Source organism: Schistocerca nitens, chromosome 1, assembly GCF_023898315.1.
Source record: "Schistocerca nitens isolate TAMUIC-IGC-003100 chromosome 1, iqSchNite1.1, whole genome shotgun sequence".
Lineage (NCBI taxonomy): Eukaryota > Metazoa > Arthropoda > Insecta > Orthoptera > Acrididae > Schistocerca > Schistocerca nitens.
The window spans coordinates 273,777,232-273,803,799 of record NC_064614.1 but is presented as its reverse complement, the minus strand read 5'-3'; the positions used below and the strand labels follow the sequence as shown (position 1 = coordinate 273,803,799).

At 39.4% G+C, this 26,568-nt stretch overlaps 1 protein-coding gene across 1 annotated transcript in view; it reads right to left on the bottom strand.

The window, feature by feature from the left end:
- The window catches only part of LOC126248088 (uncharacterized), a 237,304-nt gene that overhangs the window by 66,416 nt on the left and 144,320 nt on the right, over positions 1-26,568 (bottom strand). The window lies entirely within an intron of this gene.

Here is a 26,568-nt window from a genome sequence, read left to right as displayed (position 1 = left end):
TTTGTAACTGGTTTCAATCAATAAGACCAACATCATAAGCCTCTATCTTCCTAAACTAGTAAACAAGACACAAAAAAAGCATGTAGCCAAGATATGTACAGTCAAAAGGATGTAAAAACCAGATGGAACAATGTATTATGTTTTTACTTCTTTTGATGACGATTAACTACTGATCCGATGATGTATCTCATAGTCTGAAACAGGTCATAGTATAAAGAAAAATATTTTTCAATAAAAGATTGTTTTGAATTCCACAAAGGTAGGTAAGTTGGTTGGTTGGTTTAAGGATTAAAGGGAACAAACTGAGGTCATCAGTCCCTCCAAACATTATTCGCTCAGCCAAAGCATTGTTCACAAACTCAAGACTGGTTAAAAGTGGAATTCTGCACAGAACGTCAGTAAGCAGTTCTTCCATAAACAAAATCAGAGAACAGTGTGGCAAACTCTGAACAATTTTCATTCAAAGTTTTAGGGTACTCCGGCATTGGATATAATGCAGCGAAAATTACTTATAACTGAAGCATGGGATACCACCTGTCTGTTTTTAGCCATGACAATCAACAAGTCTAACTTAAAAATTAAATAAATAAATAAATAAATAAAAATAAAAAAAGTAGTTTCGGACTCTTCAGTTGACTTTACTACAGCTCAAATGAAGGTTTAGATTCTCACTTTCGTAATCCACTGATATTGAACTTCCTGGCTTTTCACTCACACACGAATTGTTGACAGTTTTTGGTTTTTTAGATGCAGAAGAACAAGTAAAATAGCTTTTAGTTTTCTGCTCATCTCTCACCTCCAACTTAACTTACAAGTTGCAACAAAAGACAGGACACACTGTAAAACTTCGCACAACTGACAAGAACGGAACAGCAAACGCAAACGAATAAGGAACAACAAAACAAAGAAGACAATGAATTGTGAAGGATAGTGGTGACAGGAACGTAAATACACCTTTTGGTAGCTCAGCGTTTGAGCGTATGCATATCCGTTTAGCACTACCATCACCCACTATTAGCGGGAGAGGGCATTACATGCTTGTCTAACTGGCTGCCAGCGATTCAGTTGTCGAGAATGGTTGCCGCAGCTTCGAAATGCTTTAAACAGTCAATGACATTGCTTTTCCCACGAAAAACTGTACTGGTATCGTTCGTATTGCAATTACCAACACGAGAAAATGAAATAAAAAATTTGTGTCCGTGAAATAAATCTTTGGGGTACACATCCCCTAGCGTTCCCCCAGAAAACCAGCACTGATCTTAACAAATTTTAAGTGACAAATGCCTGCGAAAGGATGGTGTGGATTTAAACAGACTAGGCTCAATGAATTTTAGTAAAATGATTAGAGACATCTGTAAAATCATTAAGAACAGGGGAAACTGATACCAAGTGAAGGGGGTGAAATTTCAAAAGTGACAATGAAAATAAAAATATCTCCCAGGCAGAAATTCCGATATTAATGTAGGTATTAAGGACAGTGTGCTTCAGAACTCAACTCCAAACCTGATGGTATTTTATCAAAATGTACAATTGCTATCCAACAAATTAAATCAATATCATATTTTGTAAGAAAATGACAGGAAAAACACTCCTGTATTACATTTTACAGGACATTGAGTTGACTGATAGAAACTTCACATGGTATCCGTTCCAGATTTTGTATTGTGTAGTTATTTTTGTGGGAAACTGTATAAACATGGTGGTAATTGCATTTATATTAAAAATGGCATAAATTTTAAATGTATACCTGATATACAAAATTATCCATAGAGAAATAATTTGAGGGTAATCTATTTGAAATCACTATTATTTGTCTATACATGGCACCAATGGCCAATATTAACATCATGTTAAAGGGCCTCTAAAATATTTTACTAAAGACTACACAAATAATAGAAAAGTAATTATATGTGGGGATTTCAATATTGAGTTTCCAATTGAGTCCAAGCAAAAAGCTGTTTTACCGAGATTCTTAGCATCTTTAAAGACTAATACAGAAACACCAACAGACATTACAAAAACCTCAGCCACAATCGTTGATTAAATAATCGTGAATGGGCACTTGAAATATTCAACACAAACCTTCAATATAGGTTTTGGGGATCACACAGCCCAAGAAATTAATATAAGACAAGGAAAACAGCTTGTTTCAGCCAAATGCCTAAAACTACATCTAGGAAGTATAATGAGCAAAACATAAATTTCCTTCACTGTCTGAGTAAAGGAACTTGGAAAGAGATCTATGAATGTAAAAATACGAAGGGTAAGTTCAACAAATTCTTGAACAGTTCTAGCTATTATTTTGAACTTTGCTTTCCACTTCATAAAAAGATAATCACATATAGGGTTTGAAAATAAAATGGATCACAGAAGGGATACAAAAAAAATCTGCAAAGAAAGAAAAAGTTTACTTCATGAAATATCTAGACAGCACACCGCATCTCCAGAATTTTATTCCTATTTTAAGAATTACAAAAAACTAAAGCCATAAAAGAAGCAAAAAGAATTGCAAATAATGTCTTCATACCAAACACATCAAATAAAATGAAAACCACTTGGGACACTAAGACAGGAAACAGGAGAAAAACAGAGGAAATAGTACAACACCAAACGGAAAGAAAATTCATCTGTAATATCTGGTTCCAAGCAGATAGCAAATAATTTTACCTCATATTTCACTGAAGCAGCTGTGATTCTGGAAGCAAAACTTTCAATACGCTCCCACTGCAAATCAGATTAAAACTATCCCTAGTAACAAGTCTCTCTTCCTACACCCAACACATGAACGGGAAATACTAAAAACAGTAAGGGAGCTAAAATCGGAATCTTCCTTTGGTACTGACAACGTAGCAGGCCATTATCTTTAAAAAATGTCCACCCTTAGTAGTTAGGCCCATTATTGACATATGCAATAGCTCACTTTTAATGGAATATTCCCAGAAAAGTTAAAATAGCTAAAGTGAAGCCATTGTACGAAAAAGGTGAAAAAACAGATATAACAAATTATAGGCCAGTCTCTCTACTATCTGCTTTTTTCTAAAGCAACTGAAAGACCTTTTACAAAAAGACCTATAGGTTTCACTGGATAAAGTAAACTTTTCTCAACCACACAGCATGGTTTCCAAAAAGGTATATCTTCAAATATCAAAATTTCAGATGGAAACCCAATTCTAAGCAAAGAAGGGAAAGCAGAAAGGTGGAAGCAGTATATAGAGGGTCTATACAAGGGCGATGTACTTAAGGACAATATTATGGAAAGGGAAGAGGATGTAGATGAAGATGAAATGGGAGATACGATACTGCGTGAAGAGTTTGACAGAGCACTGAAAGACCTGAGTCGAAACAAGGCCCCGGGAGTAGACAACATTCCATTAGAACTACTGACGGCCTTGGGAGAGCCAGTCCTGACAAAACTCTACCATCTGGTGAGCAAGATGTATGAGACAGGCGAAATACCCTCAGACTTCAAGAAGAATATAATAATTCCAATCCCAAAGAAAGTAGGTGTTGACAGATGTGAAAATTACCGAACTATCAGTTTAATAAGCCACAGCTGCAAAATACTAACGCGTGTTCTTTACAGACAAATGGAAAAACGGGTAGAAGCCGACCTCGGGGAAGATCAGCTTGGATTCCGTAGAAATGTTGGAACATGTGAGGCAATACTGACCTTACGCCTTATCTTAGAAGAAAGATTAAGGAAAGGCAAACCTACGTTTCTAGCATTTGTAGACTTAGAGAAAGCTTTCGACAACGTTGACTGGAATACTCTCTTTCAAATTCTGAAGGTGGCAGGGGTAAAATACAAGGAGCGAAGGGCTATTTACAATTTGTACAGAAAGCAGATGGCAGTTATAAGAGTCTAGGGACATGAAAGGGAAGCAGTGGATGGGAAGGGAGTGAGACAGGGTTGTAGCCTGTCCGCGATGCTATTCATCTGTATATTGAGCAAACAGTAAAGGAAACAAAAGAAAGATTCAAAGTAGGTTTTAAAATCCATGGAGAAGAAATAAAAACTTTGAGGTTCGCCGATGACATTGTAATTCTGTCAGAGACAGCAAAGGACTTGGAAGAGCAGTTGAACGGAATGGACAGTGTCTTAAAAGGAGGATGTAAGATGAACATCAACAAAAGCAAAATGAGGATAAGGGAATGTAGTCGAATTAAGTCGGGTGATGCTGAGGGAATTAGATTACGAAATGAGACACTCACAGTAGTAAAGGAGTTTTGCTATTTGGGGAGCAAAATAACTGATGAAGGTCGAAGTAGAGAGGATATAAAATGTAGACTGGCAATGGCAAGGAAAGCATTTCTGAAGAAGAGAAATTTGTTAACATCGAGTATTGATTTAAGTGTTAGGAAGTCATTTCTGAAAGTATTTGTATGGAGTGTAGCCATGTATGGAAGTGAAACATGGACGATAACTAGTTTGGACAAGAAGAGAATAGAAGCTTTCGAAATGTGGTGCTACAGAAGAATGCTGAAGATTAGATGGGTACATCACATAACCAATGAGGAGGTACTGAATATGATTGGGGAGAAGAGGAATTTGTGGGACAACTTTACCAGAAGAAGGGACCAGTTGGTAGGGGGAGGCATCAAGGGATCACAAATTTAGCATTGGAGGGCAGTGTGGAAGGTAAAAATTGTAGAGGGAGACCAGGAGGTGAATACACTAAGCAGATTCAGAACGATGTAGGTTGCAGTAGGTACTGGGAGATGAAGAAGCTTGCACAGGATAGAGTAGCATGGAGAGCTGCATCAAACCAGTCTCGGGACTGAAGACCACAACAACAACATATCCACCAAGTCTGGTATTATCTATTTCCTAAATGAAGCTTTGAACACACACACACACACACACACACACACACACACACACACACACACACACACAATTAAAAAAATAAATAAATAAATAATAAAAAATAAAAAACCATGGCAGCAATATTCCTGCATCTTTCAAAAGCATTTGATATCATTTATCATGATCTACTATGTAGAAATCTAGAAAATGTTGGTGTCAAGAGGCCCAGCGTATGAGTGGGTGAAGTCATAGCTACACAACAGACAACAAATAATTGAAGTCTTGTACAAAGAAGGCAAAAATTTAATTCCCTATCACTCATAGAAACACTATGTTAAATACGGTGTGCCAAGGGATTCTGTACTGGGATCAATCTTGTTCTTGCTGTTTGTAAATGACTTGGAACCATCCAGCCCTACCTGTAAGTACATTAAATATGCTGATAATACAAATACTCTTATCAAAGGAAAGACCCCCGAAGAGCTGCAAAATGAAATACAATAGAGCACTTCACATATATCAGAATGGTTCCCAATGAACAACTTAACAATAAACACACAGAAAACGAACACTATGCATCTACTGTATACACAATGCAGAATAAACAGCCTCTTAGCTGCAACCATAGAACTGTTGGGCAAAAGTCTTGAAACAAAAGGAAAATCATAGATAACAACAGCAAGACAAAAAAAGGAAAATCATAGATAACAACAGCAAGACAAAAAAAGGAAAATCATAGATAACAACAGCAAGACAAAAAAAGGAAAATCATAGATAACAACAGCCAGACTGTTCCAAAAAACCAAAATGTCCATTCATACAAACATGGAATAATCAAGATTTACATGTGCAGTTTCCATATATAGCATACCACACAAAAGAAATTAAGGCTATAACTGGCTTGCATAAATTCAAAACTGCAGCGAGTGACTACCTACTACAGAACTGTTACTACAGTGTTGATGGATTTTATCTACTATGTAAATATGTGAGAAAATTTAAATAGTTTATACAGTTAAGGTCAAAATAGGAAATGTGTATGTATAAATTTATCTTTGTATTCTATGTATGTGTGGACTAATAGATATACATTCGTGGACTGTTTTTCTCTTATGTTAGATTTATATTGCTATATACTGTAAATCGTACAACAGTTTCTGTTCAAAATTTATTTCAATTATTTGACATGTCCTATATCATTATGTACCCGTGTATAACATATGATTCAAAGGATGAATAAATATACAATACTATACAATTCTACTTGGAACAGGCAAGGCAACAAAACTATACACCAGAGAAGGTCCTAGTGGGCAAAACCCAACGGAAGAGACCCTCAAGGTCTATCAAAGTTCAACGGAGCCTAGACAAAGGTACAAGGAAGAAGAAAAGGGGAAAAGGAAGATAGGCGGGCCAGGTGCTCCATCCAGGGAGCAGCAGGAAGCCCTCAATGGCAGGAACTGCAATGGAGGATGACCCCCCCCCCCCCCTCCTCCTCCTCCTCCTCCTCCTCCAGAGGCACCTCACCCAACAATACACTGTAAAGCAGTAAGGACAGGGCAAGGAAATCACAAGAAAACAGACGAAGAACACCAAGTCACACAGAAGAAGCAAGAAAGGGAAGAGGAACACAAGAATGGGTAGGGTGAGGACTAGGGCAGACCACCAACCCGGATAGTCAGCCATTGTCTGGTTGGGGCAGAGAATTCAACAGGGTAACCTGCCAACCACTAAGTGGGCTGACAAGGCCTAGACATTCTCCCTTACAGGGAGTGATTATAAACACCTTTCATCAATAAACCTTAAAACCAGGTCAGTCACTCAGGCATCGTCTGCTAAAAACAGGGGTAGCGAGTCAGGAAGATTAGAGAGTCCACTGTAGGGTGGTGAGGTTAGGACAGTCCAGCCAAATGTGGACCACTGTCAAATGGGCATCACAACGACACTGGGGCAGATCCTTGCAATGGAGGAGATTACCATTAGTCAGCCAAGTATAGCCAATGAAGAGCTGGCGAAGGACAATGGAATCCTTGCAAGAGGACTGCAGAGAGTACCTCCACAAATTCACGGTCTCCTTTATCATCCATAGTTTGTTCAGAGAAGTCAAGGGAATGCCGTTCTGTATTCCAAATCCTTAGCACTTGATGGCGGGATACTGATCAAAGGTCCAGCGCTGGAATACCAATCTCAAGAGGCAGCTTGCCAGTAGCCAATTTCGCCAGCCTGTCAGTGAGTTCATTCCCTGGGATCCCAATGTGACCAGGGGTCCAGACAAAGACCACTGCTGTTCAAGGGCAAAAATGGAATCCTGGATAGTCAGGACCAAGGGATGGCGAGGGTAACATGTGAAGAGCTTGTAAACTATTCAAGGAGTCTCTATAGGTGAAGAAAGACTCACTAGTGCAGGAATGGATATGCTCAAGAGCACATGAGATGGCTACCAACTCCGCAGAGAAAACGCTGTAGTCATTCGGCAAGGCATGGAGTTCATTATATTCCACATGATGTAAGCAAGGCCAGTGTGACTGGCAACCATCGAGCCACCAGTAAAGACTACTTGTGAATCTTGAACACGCTGCGAATGGAGAAGAATTGCTGGCTAAAGGCCTCAGGCAGTGCCAAGTCTTTCGGACCTAGTGGTAGGTCAAGACAGAGCTGTGGATGGGAGGGGGAGGGGGTGTGCACCCCGGAGATGATGTGATATGAGGGGAAAGTGGGAGTTCTGGAGGGGGGGGGGGGGAGGGGGGGCTTGTTATTGTTGGCGATCTGTGTGTGTGTGTGTGTGTGTGTGTGTGTATAGGTGCTCAAAAAACTGACATTATTGTGACCTTTACAAATCCTAAAAGAAACCTACACACTCACTCTATCTCACATGCGTTAAGACAATGGAGATGGGGTGAAAGGTCCTATACATGGGGTTAAAACAGAAGTAAAACTGCAGAAGAGCTACAAGACAGGCACAGGGCAATGTGACTGGCAGACCACTTACAGAAAACTGGGTGAGCCAGTCACCCTGTGAACACATTAAGAACATAGCCATAAAACTTTAGGAAACAAGTTGGACATATTGCAGGACCTTAAAACTCTCACTACATTCGTTTGAACCTTACTGAAAGTAGGGGGCATATCTTTTGACAAACCTTCCACTGCCTTCTGGTTGTAGAATAAAAGAGAGTCTAATAAAATATGGCATACAGTGATCTGTACACAAGTACCACACAATGGAGCAGGAAGTCATCTGTCATAGGGCTGTGGCCTATGCAAAGACTAGTAAGGAGGACCTCATCCTGTCAACGTGGCTGGAAGGAGGTATGCCACAGATGCGTTGTGGACTTTACTAGACAGAGCTTATTGTCTTGTCACTTCCACCCACTCATCTTCCTTTTGATGCAAGACACTGTACTTCAACAGCGAGGCTAATAGTGTGCAGGTGGATGGCACACTGAGATAACTAAGGATCACATGCCTGTCTCCTTGGCTGCTAGATCCACCCTTTAGTTCACCGCAATATATATATGTGCCCTGGTACCAAGCAGAAAGATAACATCTTCAACAGCTGTTGTCATTGGAGGAGAGCATGCTTGATATTCTGAACTACTTTATATTCTGGGTACAAGCATTGTAGAGAGTGACTGGCACTCAGAGAATCTGAATACACAGAATTTAGCACTTTAAGAACATCTCATGTGCTCCACATTGAAGACAGTACAGTCTAGGGGCAGTCGGACCTTCAGATCATGATTGGGGAAACCAACAGAGCGACCAACGGAGTTTCCCTGTTTGGACCAATCAGTACAGACAGCTACATATTCGTGGTGCTCATTTGAAATGGCAGAAAATATTGCACCAAATCCAAAATGACACTGGGCTGCTGCAGTAACCATGGTGGCTGGCAGCTGAGATCCTTGATTTGGGGTTGTACATGCTCCACACCACATGACTCCAGCACACGCTGCATGCGGATCCCAAATGGCATTGTTGCTCTTTGATGAAAGGAGAAAAGGCATTCCAGAGGCAGATGAGCAACAGTGTGGTATGAAGGTTAAATCAGAGCCGCGAGTAACTTATGTGCCTCATGTTATATGAGTGGTGGTTCCCCACCCTCAACACAGAGACTGGGTGTGCAGCTGGTTGTGTAAGCACCTGTGCCCAGCCTAGCCTAATCCACTCATGGTGGGTAGTGTCAATAATCTTCTCAGGTGCCTTAGGTGTGGCAACCACAATAGTTTGGTGTCAAAAATTAAGCATAGAAACGACACTAAGTCTTTAAACGTGGAATGGTTTTCCTCATATGCAAGTCAGGTAAATTAAAAATATGATGAGAATGATTAAAATGTACACACACACACACACACACACACACACACACACACACACACACTGCAAAAAACTGAAAACCCATCTTTGCAGCCCAGTCCTTCACCTCCGCACTTTAAGTTGCAACTGACTGGTTGCTGTCTAACACTGGAGGTGGAACAGAAAAAAGCAAAATCATCCACAAATAAGGAGCATTGTATAAACTCCTTACTGTAGATGTGAAAATTTCTATGGCTATGCAATAGAGGGTACCACTTAATACATTGCCCCGAGGAACATCATTCTCCTCCTCAAAGCGATCTGACAGCACATCATCACCAGCTTGAGAACTTAGAAAAACAATTAGACAGGATGGATTTTGTGAAAATGGTGAGGTGGCAAGGCAACACTAATGGAGTTACACAAGAATATTGTGTCTCCAAATAGTGTCGTACGTCTTACTGATATCGAAGAATATAGCAAGACGACGATGTTTATGTAGGAAAGGCTGCTGAATAGCTGCCCCTAGTAGGGTCAAGTTATCGACAGCGGACCGAAATCTCCAGAATCCACACAGAGTGGCTAGAGAATTGTCTGGTCTCAACAACCAGACAAGGTGATGGTAAATGATGCGCTCCAGGGCCTTTCCTACATAGCTCATTAATGTGATGCTCCGGTAACTGTCTTGGTATGAGAAGCAGTATTAGAATTGAGTCTCTACATGAGGAGGGAAATTGGCCTACTTGCCATATAAGTTTAAAACATTAGAGGAGGATTTCCTTGACACTTCTAGTAAATGTCTAAGCATGTAATACGGGATTTGGTTGTGTCTAGGTGCAATATCAATCAGTCTCAGACAGTGTCAATTTCAGCTCGCACATGGAGAATGGGTAGTTTGAAGACTCACTGTGTATACTGGTAATCCTCTGGCTGGTTTCCCATTCTTTAGTAGCGTATGTAGGACGTCAGAGTACAGGAACACTTGCCATGACCTTTTCTTGCTCTCTCTTTAATTATGCGTTGAGCAGACTGCTGTTGGGGGGCATTTAGATTTCCGAAGAGACGCCGCCTGCCTTGGAATGCTGAACAGCACTCATCGGTCCATCAAGGTATAGGTCACCTCCTAAGACGACCTAAGGACTTTGGTACCAATAGGTCTGTAGCATGATGGATCACTCAGGTGATTCACCCATTTCTGTAAGCTGTCGTAGTGTTCAAACACAACTAGCTGGCTAAACAGCATCTGGTTAGCCCTGCTGACCATCCATTTCGGTGACTTCTGTTCAACCAATCCTCCATCGAGTAGTGGATCCACAGTGGGAAGTGGTCACTGGAATGAAGGTCACCAGTTGTTTCCAACTGTGCTGAGTCTGCAGGGACTGGAGAGCAGGAAGAGACGTCAATGGCTGAGGAAAAACCAGCAGCAGCCAAGAATTCAGCGGGACTGCTCGCATTCAGGATGCACAGCTCCTGTTACATTACGAGGTTCTTCACCAAGACCCAACCCATGGTGCAAGAATAATTTGAGCCTCATAATACATTATGGGCATTGAAATCACATTGTAGGGGAAATGTGTGGGGAGTTGTTAAATTAGCCCTGCGAGAGCTTCAGAGTCTATTAAATCCTGCAGAGGTAAGTGCAGGGACCAGTTAGTTATCTTCTGACCAACAGGAACTGCAACAGATATTGCTTGTAGGTCAGTAAACAAGGAGAGAGCCATGGCACACAAGCACATGTTGGGATTGAGGAGCTTTTTACAGAGGTTTTTACCATCTTCACAATCCAGGCGGTCAAGCTGAGATCCCCATTCCCTGTGACATGCAACATTCCACTGCCACACCGCATAGTGATTGCTGAAGCATGCCCAGAGCTTACAGTGACAAAGGACTGGTGGCGCTTACCAGTCCCCAGTTCAGTAACTTGGGGGTCGCCAAGCCCTTACCCAGCAAATAAATGCTGAGACCCTGACGGCATGGTGTTTGTAACCCCAGACCTGGGCTGCCGTTGTGGGAGGCAGATCTCTGTATCTGGAAAGAAGAGATGGTAGTTCGGTGCTGTGGAGAGCAGCGGATGCGTAATGCATAAGGGATCATCTGTTTTTGGCACAGAGTGTGTGATGGTGGGACCCCTGCCTCCACTAGGAGGCTGAAGACGGGGTTTAGTCTAAAATGTGCTAGTTGCCAGCCGCACCCCACAATTATGTATCAGGTCCACCATCTGTAACATAGACTGTGCTGCCAAGCCGTATGTGAGACTCCCGTAATCAAGGCTGGACTGGACCAATGCTTTGTAGAGCTGTAGCAGAGTAGAGCAGTGCAGGCCCCAGTGGTATTACTGAGGCATCGAAGTGACCAATATGTCTGCTTTAGTTGACAAATATGTGGAAGTCATGTCAACTGGACATCAAAGACCAGTCCTGAAACATGATGAGAGTCCACCACATTGCAAAATTTGAAGAATACCCAGTGAAAACTGACAATATTTCAACATAATTTTTTAGTTTAAGGTTCCAGTTATAAATGAAACTTTTAGTTTCTATTTATCTTAATTAAATGTGTAGCAATGAAACACATTCTATTTCAGAAATTCCCTGTATGTATTTGGTACAGAGTGAGAAACAAACCAGTAATTTGCAATTGCAATGTTTCCTGTCTACATACATATCAACAGGCAGACTTTCATTTTGCACTGGCTTACAAAAAATGATCATGAGTCCTACTGGCAGGTAAAACACCAAGAGTAAAAATTTTCTTGCTGCAAATTTGCTTCTTGGTTAATTTCTTTGACCATAGGTAGGTTGTACATTCACAACATGAGACACAAAGTTATTATAATGTACTACGAATGTTGGGCAACAAATGGCACACAGCACTGAATATTATAATGCTTAAATGCAACTTTTAGTAGATACTTATGACCTAGTTGTGACTGAAATCACAGCCAGATGCTAGAAAGTTGTTATAATGAAAACTGAGACTGATTTGTAAGAGAAACATGATTACATGCCCACCTCTAGTGTGAAAGAAGTTTCAATAATGAAGAAGAGAATGAATGAACGTTGTCTGCTCCAAATATTAGATGTAAGCTAACCATACATTACAAATAAAATTGAGACAATGCAAATGTATTCATTATTTACATTCCTTTCACAGTTTGGACATCAAGAACAAAAACACATTCCCTCTTCATATTCATAAGCAGAACTTCTCTATAAGCCCTCCCACCTCTCCAAATTGCAAATGGTGCAGGGGAATGGTAACTGACAGGAAAATTACAGAAAATCTTATTGACCTGATCATTTTGCAACTTGAAGTAAGAAGTAGTAATACGCTGCTCAGTTCTTCTTGAAATGAACACCCAAAAACAGTAAACCACACTGTGACATATAATGCCTCTTTTGTAATGTCTTTATGACCATGTGTGTGAAACACTTTTGCCTACTAATCACAGCTGTAACAAAATGCATAGCTCTTCTTTGAATCCTCTCTACACCCTCTATTAATCTTATCAGGTAAGATATGCAAATTAACAAGTCATATTCATGAATTTATTAAAAGAGGGTATCTTAAGCTACCCCCTCCACAGCTTTACATTATCTTAGCATAGTGTGATGCACGAAAAATCAATCCCAAGTACCAGATTGCTCATTGTCGCCCACCAATTGTCGTCCATATTATTTCAAAGCTGTTGCGACTTGGTTAAGACGTGTGAAATAAATATCTCAGTGAGATGTATCCTCTTTAAGAAAGAATAGCAATGGTGAAGATGTATGTGTCTGCTGGTTCACTTAAGGAAATGCTAGACATTTTTGCAAAAGATGTTTCCTGGTGTTTCCATATCAGCAAAGAGAAGTTGACGAAGTGGTATACTAGAGGGTCAGTTGCAAACGCAAAAAGGAATCGAGCCCTGCCAGTTTGTACAACTGCTGTGATCGTGGATCTTCGAGTAGGAATGATCCAAAGTCCAAAGAAGTCAACACATACACTGTTGCAATAAATGAATGTTTCACATAGTTCTCATCAACAAATTTTACGCCATACAGGCATTAAGGCCTACAAAATGACATTTGTCCGAGAACTGATGGAGGGAGATGAGGCAAAACACAGGAATTACAGTACTTGGTTATGTCAAGCAACTGAGAGTGGAATGTTGGATCTGTTGCTGCATTTCTTGAGTGATGAAGCCTTGTTCCACCTAAGAGGACATGTGAACTCCGAGAACACCAGATACTGGTCAACAAACATGAGGAACCTCTTCATGGGGAACAAATCGCTGTGTGGTGTGCCATGTCAGCAAATTGGTTTGTGGATCCCATATTTCTTGAAGCAACAGTAGACACTGCTGTGTATACGCAAATCTTTGATGAATTTTACATACAGTTGAATGCTCTATGAATGTAAGTATGCTGTCTTTTCAACAGGTTGGGGCAGCTTGCCATGCTTCAGGCATGTCAGTCTCACGAATTCATGGAAGATTTACGGAAGAAAGGATTGTCACTGCTGCGTTCACCAGGGAAAAGTGTACACATATAATCCAATAAAATTAGAAAACTTGAAGGACAACGAAATTTTGAGACTTTACATGGAGAATTGCACAAAATTTATATTAACATGTTAGGTCAAATGCAAATGTGCATTGAAGCATGAGGTGGGCATTTTCAGCACAAAATATAATGTAAAAGCCAAAATCAAATCAGTAAATATAGATCTTTGCATTAGCTTACTTGTTCATTACTATTATTATTATTATTATTATTATCATCAAACTATAACATGTTTACCTATTTGTTGTTGTATTGCTTGTGACGTGCAACAGTTCGTGAGTAATTGGCGAGCAGTCTCTACTCTAAGCCAGTTTTTCATGCGGCACCCTTTATGGTTCCAATTAATGTCCGTCTGGCAAATATTTTCCAACAGTTAGTTTTATGTAGCGATTCCACTTTATAAACTGCTCTGGTTCCACACAGCTAGATATTTAATGACTGGTAATATTTTTAGTGTTTGCTCGCCAATAGTGTAACCAAAGAATAACGGCCATTCCACCTATTTGTGTGTGATTACATCTACATGATTACTCTGCAATTCACAATTAAGTGCCTGGCAGAGGGTTCAGCAAATCACCTTCAAACTGCTACTCTACTGTCCCACTCGCGAAAAGTGAGTGGGAAAAACAAACACTGAAACCTTTCTGTGTGAGCTCTGATATCTCTTATTTTACTATCACAATCATTTCTCTCTATGTAGGTGGGCACCGAAAAAAATATTTTCACACTCTGAGGAGAAAGTAGCTGATTGAAATTTCATGAGAAGATCATGCCACAACGAGAAACGCCTGTTTTAGTGATTGCCCCACTAATTCCTGTATCACACCCATGGCACTCTCTGCCTTAATATGTGATAGTACAAAATGAGCTGCCCTTCTCTGAAATATTTCAGTGTCTTCCATCAATCCTATCTGATGCAGATCCCACACTGACAGCAATACTGCGGCAGAGGGCAGATAAGCATAGTGTATGCAGTCTCTTTAGTAGTAGACCTGTTACATTTCCGAAGTGTTTGCCAATAACCCACAGTCTTTGGTTTGCTTTCCTCACAACATTATCTTTATGTTCACTTCAATCCCACATATTTAGTTGAGTTTACAGCCTTCAGATTTGTGGGATTTAAAGTGTAGCCGAAATTTAGCATATTCCTTTTATTACTCATGTGGATGACTCACACTTTTTATTATTTAGAGTCAATCACCACTTTTTGCACCATACAAATATCTTGTCTAAACCATTTTGCAATTGGTTCCAATCACCTGACGACTTTACAAGATAGTAACCCAAGAGGGTTGCTCAGATTGTCCACTAAATCGTTTCTATAGATTAGGAACAGCAGAGGGCCTGTAACACTTCCCAGGGAACACCAGGCATTACTTCTGTTTTATTCTATGACTTTCCATCAATTATTACAAACTGTGACCTTTCTGACAGGTAATCATGAATCTAGTCACACAATACACAAACTGTATTCCGTAGCCAAACAATTTGATTAGAAGTATCTTGTGAGAAACGGTGTCAAAAAGACTTCTGGAAATCTAAAAACACGGAATCAATTTGACATTTCATGTCTACAGCACTCATTACTTAGTGAGAATAAAGAGCTAGTTCTGTTTCACAAAACCGAAATATTCTGAATCACTCTTGGGTATTTGTTAATAAATTGTTTTCTTTGAGATAATTCATAATGTTCATGCACAGTATATGTTCCAAAAATCCTACTGCAAATTGACATTAAATAGTAATATGGGTCTGTAATTCATTGGATTACTCTTGTTTCCTTTCTTAGGTTGTAGCATAACATGATGTTAAGCGTGAGAACGAACTATGTTCCACTAACGAAGCCCACGCTGGTGAAAGATGATTGTGGCTTTTATAAACATCTTATGTAATGTAAAAATTATACTGTGCACACTTCGATCTGTGATCTGTTCAGATGGTGCGTATACTGTGGCTTAACACAGCAGGGGCAAGTCACAGTGAGCATGGTAAAACTAGCTGAACACCGACATTTATTCCTTGGCGACACCATCGAAGGTGTCAAACACCTACAACATAAGAAAATGGAAATACTACAACGTGAACACTCGAGACAATGGAGATCGTAAAATCTTAGATATTGAGTTGGATGTGGTCAGATATACTGAATAATGTATTCAAAGTTATGAATTACTGATAAGTGGATTTGTCCTCTGTCACCTGATGTAAATAGGTGAAAAAATACGACAGATTATCATTGAAGACGTGTTCATCATTTAGTAGCTGGAAATAATGAGACACACTTACAGTTTCAACTTGCCTGGAGACGAAGTTGAGAAGAATAAGTTGTGCACAGCCATGGTATGGAGTAGCTGGACCATGCACATTTGGTGACATTACTGAAGGATGAGAAAATTGTGTGGTGCTAGAAAGGTGAAGTTTTGTAAAAAATTTTTGATAATTATATGGAAGAAATACTCGGCTGCCAGGGAAACTCAAGAATCAACATCAGAACTTATGAGAGAGTGCCACATTTGCAATAATTTAAAATAATCATATAATTTTGAAAATTTTCTATTATACCAATCATTGTCATTCTCTGTTTCATGAATGGGATAACTTGTTATTGGAATGAGGATGGAGATCACATGATGTGTAAAGGATTAAACACAGTCAATTGGAGAATTATTCTGCAAGGGGCGAGAAACCCAACAAAAAGGTAGGAAAATTCATAATTCATTGTGGGCATGACAGCGCTTAATAGTGTCTCTGTCGATAGTAATCGTAGTACCATTCCTAATCCAATTCCAAAATTGAAGCATTCTTGTAAAATACGTAGATATTTGGACAGAAAATTAAATTTAGGGAGAGAAATGTGCGCATACAACTGAGTTACGTTGACAAAGTATCTTGATACATTGTAACGAGGCACCACTGAATAGTTTTCGGTGGTGTCATCACTATTACAAACACAATATTTCATTTTCAAAAGTATTCATTTACTTTGTCATTTTGTAATATATATATATATATATATATATATATATATATATATATATATATATAAAAGAGTGTACACACAATAGGCACATTGTTGCCAATCCATTGCCATGGCACAACATGTTGCCAAAATGGATGTGGCAACAAATGAAATCAAAACTGAAAATGTCGGTTGCACTGACAATGACCAATTATATTTTTCAATTAACATGGGCACAGACGATAGTAGTATTATCATTCGAAATGATACAATGATGACAATAGATGAGACAGGGTCACAATTTTCCCCAAGGAGTATTTTTTCCCCTGGTGAAAATTTAACGTGCGACAGTGCGGACTTGTTAAATCATTCTTTGCCTGCCACACTTACACCTAATGCAAATGTGATTGGACACAGCGCATTGCGCACACCGGAACCCCTGATCATGGTGCAAATGTTACAACAGTGATTTAAACAAAGCTTCAATAATTTTAAGGATGAGTTTAAGGAAGAGCAAAAACAAACACTCAAACAAAGTACTGATGAAATATTTAATTATTTATCAAAACAACAAAACGAAATCTTTAATGATATTTAAAAACCGACATAACGCAACAGATCAATGACTTGGCAAAAGATTTGCTTACTGATCTTTCAAATGAATTGTGGGATAAGCTTGTTAGTATGTGGAAAGACCTAAAAGCACAACTGTTCAGTGATTTGATACAAGATATAAATAATTTACACCAGAAAGTGTCATCAGTAGGCAAGACATAAGAACAGTTTCTGGAAACGGTGAAGGAAGAGTCTGAGGCTCAGACAAAAAATGCAGCAGGAGCAGTCACAATTGTGCCAGAATATAAACACACTCTCAGGTACCGATGATGGGTTACAAACAGCGTACAAAGGTATACCTGAACAGGTGCAACACCTATCACTGCTACTATGTAGCATAAGTTTAAATACTCATTTCATGAGAACTAGCCACAGTTGAACCCTTAACCAGTCAGGTGAAATAGATCGCAACTATAACATGCAGCACGCTTTGCCAACTTCTGTCCTTGTCACACAGAGGTATCTGGAATATGATCCAATACATCAAAACAATGACACGCCGCCAACTGACAGTGCTGCATGGCTTTCTACTTTGCTTGTGGGTGAAGGCTTATTACAACACAGGCAGTTTCAGTCCCCCCCCCCCCCCCCCCCCAAAGCAGAGAAACCCAGTCATGTTCATAAGAGCCTTCCAGAATGTTTTCCCAAGGAAACGGACAGAAGCACAGAAGATATGCTCTGTGGTAGGTTATACACAGGGTGATGTCTTGCTGTGGGTCACCGACATGGCAGAAAAATGTCACACCTACAATGTTCTGATCCATCAAAGTACAAGAGAGATTGAGCGTGAAGTATTTGACCCGGCACCATTCAGCTGTAAACACCGAGGGCTCAGACGATACTTCGAGAAGTATCTCTATATAACTTGTTACTGAGCAAACCTGATATCACACATAGATGTCCTAAAAATCTTGAATAGCCGACTAACAGCTAACATACGGTGAGAAATTAATCACCACTCCTGAGCACAATATAGAGAATTTCCTCTCAGTTCTCAATTCCATTGATCTTATTTATGAGAGAGACCTGCGCAACCACAAAAAGTGATGGCGCGCAGGCAGGCCCCACACGAACTAATGCACAACACGGCGGGAATGGCAATAACAACCAACACAGTTGACAGCCATATCCCCCTCGAAACAGTACCAACAGGAACCAAATTGGTAACAGGAAGGAGCAAACATTCAAAAGAGGACATAAAAATAACAAAGAACAGAATTTCAATCAAACAGGATTTAACGGCCAGAGAGCTTATAGTCAGCAAGTGTACAATGGGCCACCAACTGCGCGCAGTGACCCAAATAGCAACTGGCAGGTGCAGAATGCAACCAGGAGACAAAATAATCTGTGAAATTTCAAATCGAGAACTGTGCAAGATACTAACTGACGAAACTAGGTGCATAATGTGCACGTAGTAGAGATTACCCTGACAAGGAGGTTTGTGCTCAGGGTAATTCGGAAAACTCTGACTGGTCTCTATGGGCCCCTGTTGAATGACCTGTAATAGGTGTGGGGCCACGGAACTAGTTGAAAGCTGTTTTCTTAGGTATGGCAACTGTGTAGATGGAAACGAAGACACAGTAAAGGCAGCAATCAAATTCACAAATACCTAGTACTGAACACTGGAGCTACCACTAATATAATTTCACGGGGTCTGTTTCACCAATTACAAAAAAAAGGACACATACCGATGCTTCCAGTCCAAAACTGTAAACAGCTGTAGGAGGTAAAAGTCTAAAGGCATAAAATTGCAGGTATGGATTCCGATTCAAATTGATAGCTTCTCTTTACAATGCATTTTTCTTGTGATTGAAAGGCTAATAGTAAACTGCCTTATCGGTATGGATACCTTTAGGAAGTACCAAGCACAAATTGACTTTGGTAAGGGGAAGTGTCATTATCATTGTGAATGACCAACAATATTTATTAGAACCAGTCAAATCAAATGCCAGAGAAAGCAAACCAAAACACACTGCTGAGGTTCAAATACAATTCTCCTATCCCACCATCATGTTTGTAAACAAACAGGGAATTGAGCAATCACAGAAAGAGGAAATAGGCCTCGAGATCACACACTCCAAGGTAAGTGACTCAGCGTGTCTTACAGGAGGAAGAACTGCAGGAGCTTTTAATGCATGTTGCTCACGTTTTTGAACGACGCCCTGGCATAATCAAAGGATACAAATACAAAATGGAGGTGTATCCACATGACACCTTCTCCTTTTTGTCTTACCCCATTCCACGGACCAAGGAGGAGGCTGTAAGGGAAGAGATCAATAGAATGATAAATGGAGAAAAAATACAACTATCCGTATCTCCATACTGTAGCCCCATTTTGGCCTTTAGCACATCAGATGGTAATGTCCGCCTCATGCTCGATGTGTGAGGAATAAATAAAATTATTGTCTCTCCTGTCAGGACATGGCCCGACAAGCCAGAAGAACAACAACTTCTAAAATTCCATAATGTTAAGTACCTCAGCATTATAGATCTATGTCATCGTACTGGCAAACTGCAATACATGAAGATAGGTGTAAGTACACTGCTTTTGTATGTGGGGGCAGAGGCTATGAGTTCTGTGTTCTCCCTTTTGGTTTAAACATCAGTGCAGTTGTATTTATTTCTGCTTTAGATTGAGTCTTGGGACTTATATAGGTTTTCAGGATATGGAGTCACAGCCAACCTAACGAAATCACATTTCAGTAAGGGAAGGGTTACATTCTTTGAACACACAATATCACCTCAAGGCATACTTCCATAGCCTGAGAAGATCAATGTTATCAGACACTGCCCTGTACCTCAAAATAAGAAACAGTTGAAGGGATATCTTGATTTGGTATCTTTCTTCGGAAAATTTATACCACAGCAGCTTTTAAATAGTGATGCACTGTTGAATCTTCTACGGAAGAACCACCCCTGGTTATGGACCAGGCAATGCCAAACTGATTTTGACAACGTTACAGAAGCTCTTTTGAATGCCAATATCTTACATCATCCTAACATTACTCACTATTTTTGTCTGTGTACAGACGTGTCCTCACAAGGGCTGGGGACTTATTTATTCCAAATCACTGACATGAACAGGGAGGCTTACCCCCAGGGTAACTAGTTTTGTTAGTAGGAACCTATCTGAAACTGAACAAGCGTATCCCGTGAGTGAATTGGAAGCTCTCACGACAATATGGGCTTTCAAAAAGTTCAATACACAGGAGGATCACTAGGAGGTGTCTGTATCTACAGGAATTTTTTTCAAAATTGTATATATATATATAAAAGGTAATCAAAATGTAATTGCTGTTGCCTTATCAAGGATTCCTCTAGGTCTAGACAAATTCTTGGAATTCGTGGAGAACAATTCAGAAATCAGGATTCTGTTGATGAAAGATAAAACCCAACAGCCATACTATGTTCGAGTGTGTAAAAGCATGGAGCAACTACAGCAGAAGGATCCCAGGTGGCAAAAGGTAAGGCTAAAACTGCTACAGAAAATGATGACAGGATGAAAAAATTTTGTATAATTTACTAACGTGTATTGTTTCACCAACACCACTCAGAGCAGAGCCAGTGGCGTGTTCGTTTACCAGACGATCATGTTAAGAACTTTATATTATACACTCACAAAGTTTGGGGACACTATGGTGTCTCCAAATTCCTTCCAAGATAAGCAGTTACTGTTACTATCCAAGTTTAAGGTGAAAAGTTCTGCAGGTAATATGGAAAAGTGTTGTGTGTCAAAAGGATAAGCACACAAATAAGTCAAAACTAATTGAACTACACCCTACATTGTCCAAAAGAACTTTACATTTAGTTTCCCTGGATGCAGCTGGACTGTACCTGAGGGAAAGGAAGTGTGCGATATGTTGTTGTGCTATATGACATTTTCTCCAACTAGGTCAAATTATATGCTGTGTGGTCGGTGACTGCCAGCTCCATCATCATCATCATCATCAGAAGAATTACAATGGAATATCTACTCAGAGTAAGCAAGCCACCAGAAATACTGCTGACAAGACAATGAGTCATACTTTACAGACAACTGTTGGAAAGAGTTAATGAACACTCACAACATTAAACATATACTTGTATCCAGGTTTTACCCAGAACCAAGTCCCATAGAGAGGGTATTTAAGGAATTTAACAAATTTACCTGGACTTACACCCCTCAGAAACACCCAAGGTGGATCGAATATATTACTCCATTCCAGCAAGCTGTCAACAATCTCTCACATAGCTCAACCGGCTTTACAACTATGGAATTAGTGTTTAGCAAACGCCGAGTAAAAGATTGGGAAAAACCTCTACTCAAGGTCCCTAGGTAGGAAATATCACAAAAGGAGAAAATCCGTCGGGCACTGGTCAGCACTGAAGAAAAGGCTGAGTACAGAAAACAGTTGTATGACAAGAAATTAGAATGCACTGTGGAGTACCATGTGGGACAACAAGTACTCCTTAGGACCCATCCAAAAAGCAGGGTAAGTTGAATCGCAAGTGGAAACTGGCACTTGTTATATCAAAAATTCCTTATCCAGGAGCCTTTAAGCTCATATACTTCAACAGTGGTAAGGAAAAGAGGCTCTACCCACACAAATATTTATGTGAATTTGTGTACTAAACAGAATTTGACAATGGTCAACCACGGCTTGGAGGAATGTGTATAAGTTTACATAAGAGATGACTCATGGTCCAGTTGAAATACTTATTACGACTGATTTTTAGTATTAAGGAAAGATTTCAGTTTTGCCTATTTCATGTGTGTCGCCTTATTAGGACATAAGTTTTAGTTATGAAAGATTTTTATTGTGTGTTTACAGGCCAGAGAAGCTCAGAAAACATTACCTCCACTGAGCACAAAAATTCTTTGACACTGTACTGTTTAAACACACTGTAGGTGTGCGATTGTGACGCAGCACATGTAAGTGGTTAAGTGGGAGTGAGGACAGAACTACACACACACATTATACTCTATTGATCATTGGGGTGAGGACACAACTGCGCACATGCATTATACTCTATTGATCATAAGAATAAACCTGATGTAAACAAACACAAATGCAATGACTGTGCACAAGCCATAGCGTGCACACACACTGGTGGTGTTACGCTCTTAGAAGTAGGTTCTACTTATGTATTAGATACCTTATTACTTAGTTTTGTTAAATGAAACTTTAAGATACTGACAAACACAAGGTACAGAGATTTGCTATGCTAATTTTCAGAATGAAATTCCTTTCTCAAGCTGTAGGAGAAAAATACACCCCCCCCCCACACACACACCTATGTCTCCCTACACTGTGCTCACTAGAAGTGGCAAAAAATAATGTAAACTGATAGAAATAGCCGGTTATTGAAAGTAGCAGTTACTGTGATAACCTCTCATTTGATACTAGCAGTTACTTCAATAACTGCCAACAGTGCTTTGCGCCATCTGTTTACCGAGGACTGTACTACGCTTTTGTGTCAACTCATCCGAGATCTGGCTATGATGGGGAGGGATAGACCCTCTGGTAGGTGTTCTATAGGTCATGGAAATAACTATGAGACTGCACACCATCTGTTGGTAGAATTGTGTACTATTTTGTGCGCTCTTTTTACTTTCAGGACAAAATATTAAATACAGTTAATGTCACAGTGGTGGCTGATAGGGCAACCATAAAGGCACAGCACATATACGGTCATTCCCTTGAGTCACCGCTCTGTTCGTCAACTTAGTTTAGGCAGGTAATACAGATAGTTACCATAAGGAATTCGAGCGACTATGGAAATAACTGTCAGAGGTTGGTATATTTTTCTGGCAGTTATCATATTCACTCACAGTTCTTGTTCTCTGGCAGTTAATGGGCTACCACTACAGGTAATGTGGAAGTTGGTAACTGTGTTCTTGACTCCAGTTAAAGGTCTTATAAACTGATGATATTTCCAGAGAGGATAGTAACTAGAGTGAACAAAACATTTTCATACTGCTATGGAAATAACTGCTGGTCTTCAGGGGTTCCAGAGAGTTGACAAAGGGATTCTTTTCTCTCCACTTCTTGTAGATCTGAAATAGATGTCACTGTCTTTCTGGCCTTAGGATGCATTAGGGGGTATTGACTTTCGTTTTGTGTTCTTGTTTTTCTCTGTGTTGTTGCTAATAGGCTAGTAGCACTAGCAATAGTCTTTTACATAGTTTGGAAAGCTATGAAATACTGCAAAGAGTATGCAACATGTTAATATTTTCTAGGGATTTTACACTTACCGAAACATTTGAGTGTTGTTGGTGATCTAAAAATGGAAAATAGATGAGTATCTTCTCAAAGTATACCATATCCCTTATGCTTAGTGGCATCATTATGATGAAAAAGTGCTGGTACTGTACCAGATCAATGTCATCAAAGTGTATCTTATCAACTTGAGTGAAAAAAAAAGACTTGTGTAATTTGGTGAATCTTAGCTTTTTACTAAGAGAAAAATGAGTTTTCTCAGTTTGTACACATACATTGCAAATAGGTTTTTTTATTTAATTAGTTTTTGGCCACTGACTTTGAAACATTTTCTACATCAATTTTTTGCAGGAAAATTGTACAATGGAATATTCACACTTCAGACACATGTATGGCAAATTTACCAGTTGATGGGCCCATATTTGGAACGAATACAGGTATGCTTACAACAGTAATGAGGTTATATAGTTTGTCAGTGGTATTTAAATAAAAGAATAGATTTACTTATATTAGGGCCTACTAGTACTTGTGCGTACTACATGAACGCTTCTGAATAATATGGGCTTTTTTGTTTTCAGAGAGCTCAAGTCAGTTTATTTTCTATTATGTTAAGCAATACTGAAAAACTTTGCCAGGTGCACTCATTGCTATGCTGTGGTTCTGTTATATGCAAAACTTAGCTCTTCATTTTGGGCACTTGTCTGTCTCGTTCATGAATTAGTCCGTTACATATTCATATAGTTAACTGTGATGATATTAAATTGTAAAAAGGAAAAAACAAGTCAAAGCAGGCAGGTGGCATTGACAGGTGAAGTGTTTATTATTGCCTAATATGTGTGACAGAAGCAAAAAGAAGAGTAAAGCATGGAATTGACAGGTAAAGTATTCCTCAGGACAGGAAATTTTGTTATTGAGAAATATCTGAAAACTTACAGCACATTTGTATTCCCCACATCAATACTATTAATTCAGATTTTCACAATCTGGATACCAAAAGAAGAATTAGATCAACACAGTAAAAAGATATTGTAATGATGCTTGAGGTATTTAAATCTGTTACACTTACAGGGTTAACACATCCAATCATCCACTGGAATTCCGTGTACAATAACGCCAAACCTAAGAGATACACAACAAACTGAAGGCTCGAAGAAATGCAATTACTCATTCTCCCACCAAAAAATTAAGACCCTCACGGTAGCTGAAGAAATCAAGCAGTTTTCCAAATTTAACATAAAACTTGGATTAGTGTACTCACACTTTCCTCGAATGGACTACCATGTACAAGAGAAACAAATCTATCACATTACGTATATTTTTGTGTTGTATTACAAGGCCATACACGTAATCTATTGAGTGAACAGCTCAAGAAATTAAGCTCAGAATTTTACCTACAGAATTCAGCTTACGTATTACTTCAAACTTAAAAGCATATTTTTAACATTTCACTCGGACAGTGCTGTGGCGAAGTTCCGCTCACTTTCTGTTGCAGCTACGAGGATAATATTCCTAATAGTGACCAATAACCTACATACGTATAATATGAAACACCAATAACAGTCCAAACAGCAACTGAAATGTACCGGACAGTTAATTAGCTAAGGTCATCACACAATTCATACAACATTCCTGCCACTTTGCACTACTTGCAGTTATAATTATATTGATAACTAAACTGATGGATTCCACCTACTTTGTTATTTCACCATAATCCTATTCGGTAATGACAGTTGTTTGTAACAATTAAAAATAATGATTATGAAAAAATAACTGTAACCCTGATAACGATTACTCCAAAATAACTATCTGGCTAAACTCTAGTGCTCAGTCGACTGCCAGCTCTTTCCTGGGCCACAGTGAGTGTACTGGGCTGAAGTGGTGGTGCAGGGTGAGGGATTGAGAGGGTGGGAGATAGGGAGCGGGTCAGGGGGAAGTGTCTAGTGGCTCATATGAGAGTGGGGAGCCATCTGTGGGCTAGTTAGGGGTGCAGGTGGAGGGGGCAGATGGCTGTGCACATGATTTCACAGACTAGGGTGTGAGAGGGCAGCACACAACTAGCTGGCACGTATTGTGCGGGGGTACTGGAATGGTGTACACACACACACACACACACACACACACACACACACACACACACACACACACTATTGGGTGGGGACAGCGAATTACCTTAGGTTTAGGCCAGGGAGGTTACAGGAGTGAAGGATGTGCTTTATGGATAGCTCCCCTTTTCTCCTACAGATTGAGAAAGGAATTTTATTCCAAAAGCTAGTAAAGCAAAGCTCTGTACTATTTGTTTTTGCACCTGTCAATGACACAGCAGTTCTGCCTTTCAGTGAGTCGTTTCCTTTATTCCTAATTAATTCATTATTCTCAAACAAAATTTTCTTTACATTATTGCTTTAAGATATTCTAATGTATTAACAGCCATCAACTTTTCTCTTAATCACAATTTAGGTATGTAGTTAACAACTAAAAAATCGTGTACAGTCCCAGTCTCTGTACTGTGGTGCTCCGACCTGGGTGCTGATAATACGCAGTATGAAAATTACTGACGCTGCTTCCTGCTCCATAGTGAAACACACATGTGGAACATGGTTAAAAAGTGACAAGAAATAGGTTGTTCTTAATGTTTTTCATAAATTGACAAAAAAAAAATCTGCTTTAAAGTTTTTCAAGGGACTGTATTTGATACAGTTGGAATATAGATGTGCACTAGATATATAGCGAAATCAATAGCATACTAAACTGATGATCAGGTGCAGTTCATGGATCGCTGGTTCAAGTCTCAGCTTGGTCAACTTTTTTTTTGTCCAATTTGTAATACCTATATCTCATAACTGTAAAATTCATCTTAACTTTTTTAAAGAATAATGCATGTCTTCTTGTTTATAGTTAAATATTGCACACAAAATTCCCCATTTTCAGTTCAAATATAAATTCTTAATTATCAATATTTTATGCAAGATTGTTAACAAAGGTTGCTAAAATTAAGAAAACATAACAGTTTAACTTATTGGTACAAAAATGAAAACCCAAATACTCTTAATTTGGACCATGTCCATTATTTTATACCACAGGTGTAATCTCACACGAACCAGTGTAACAAGTGCCATAGAAACACGAAAAACAATCATTTTCACAGCA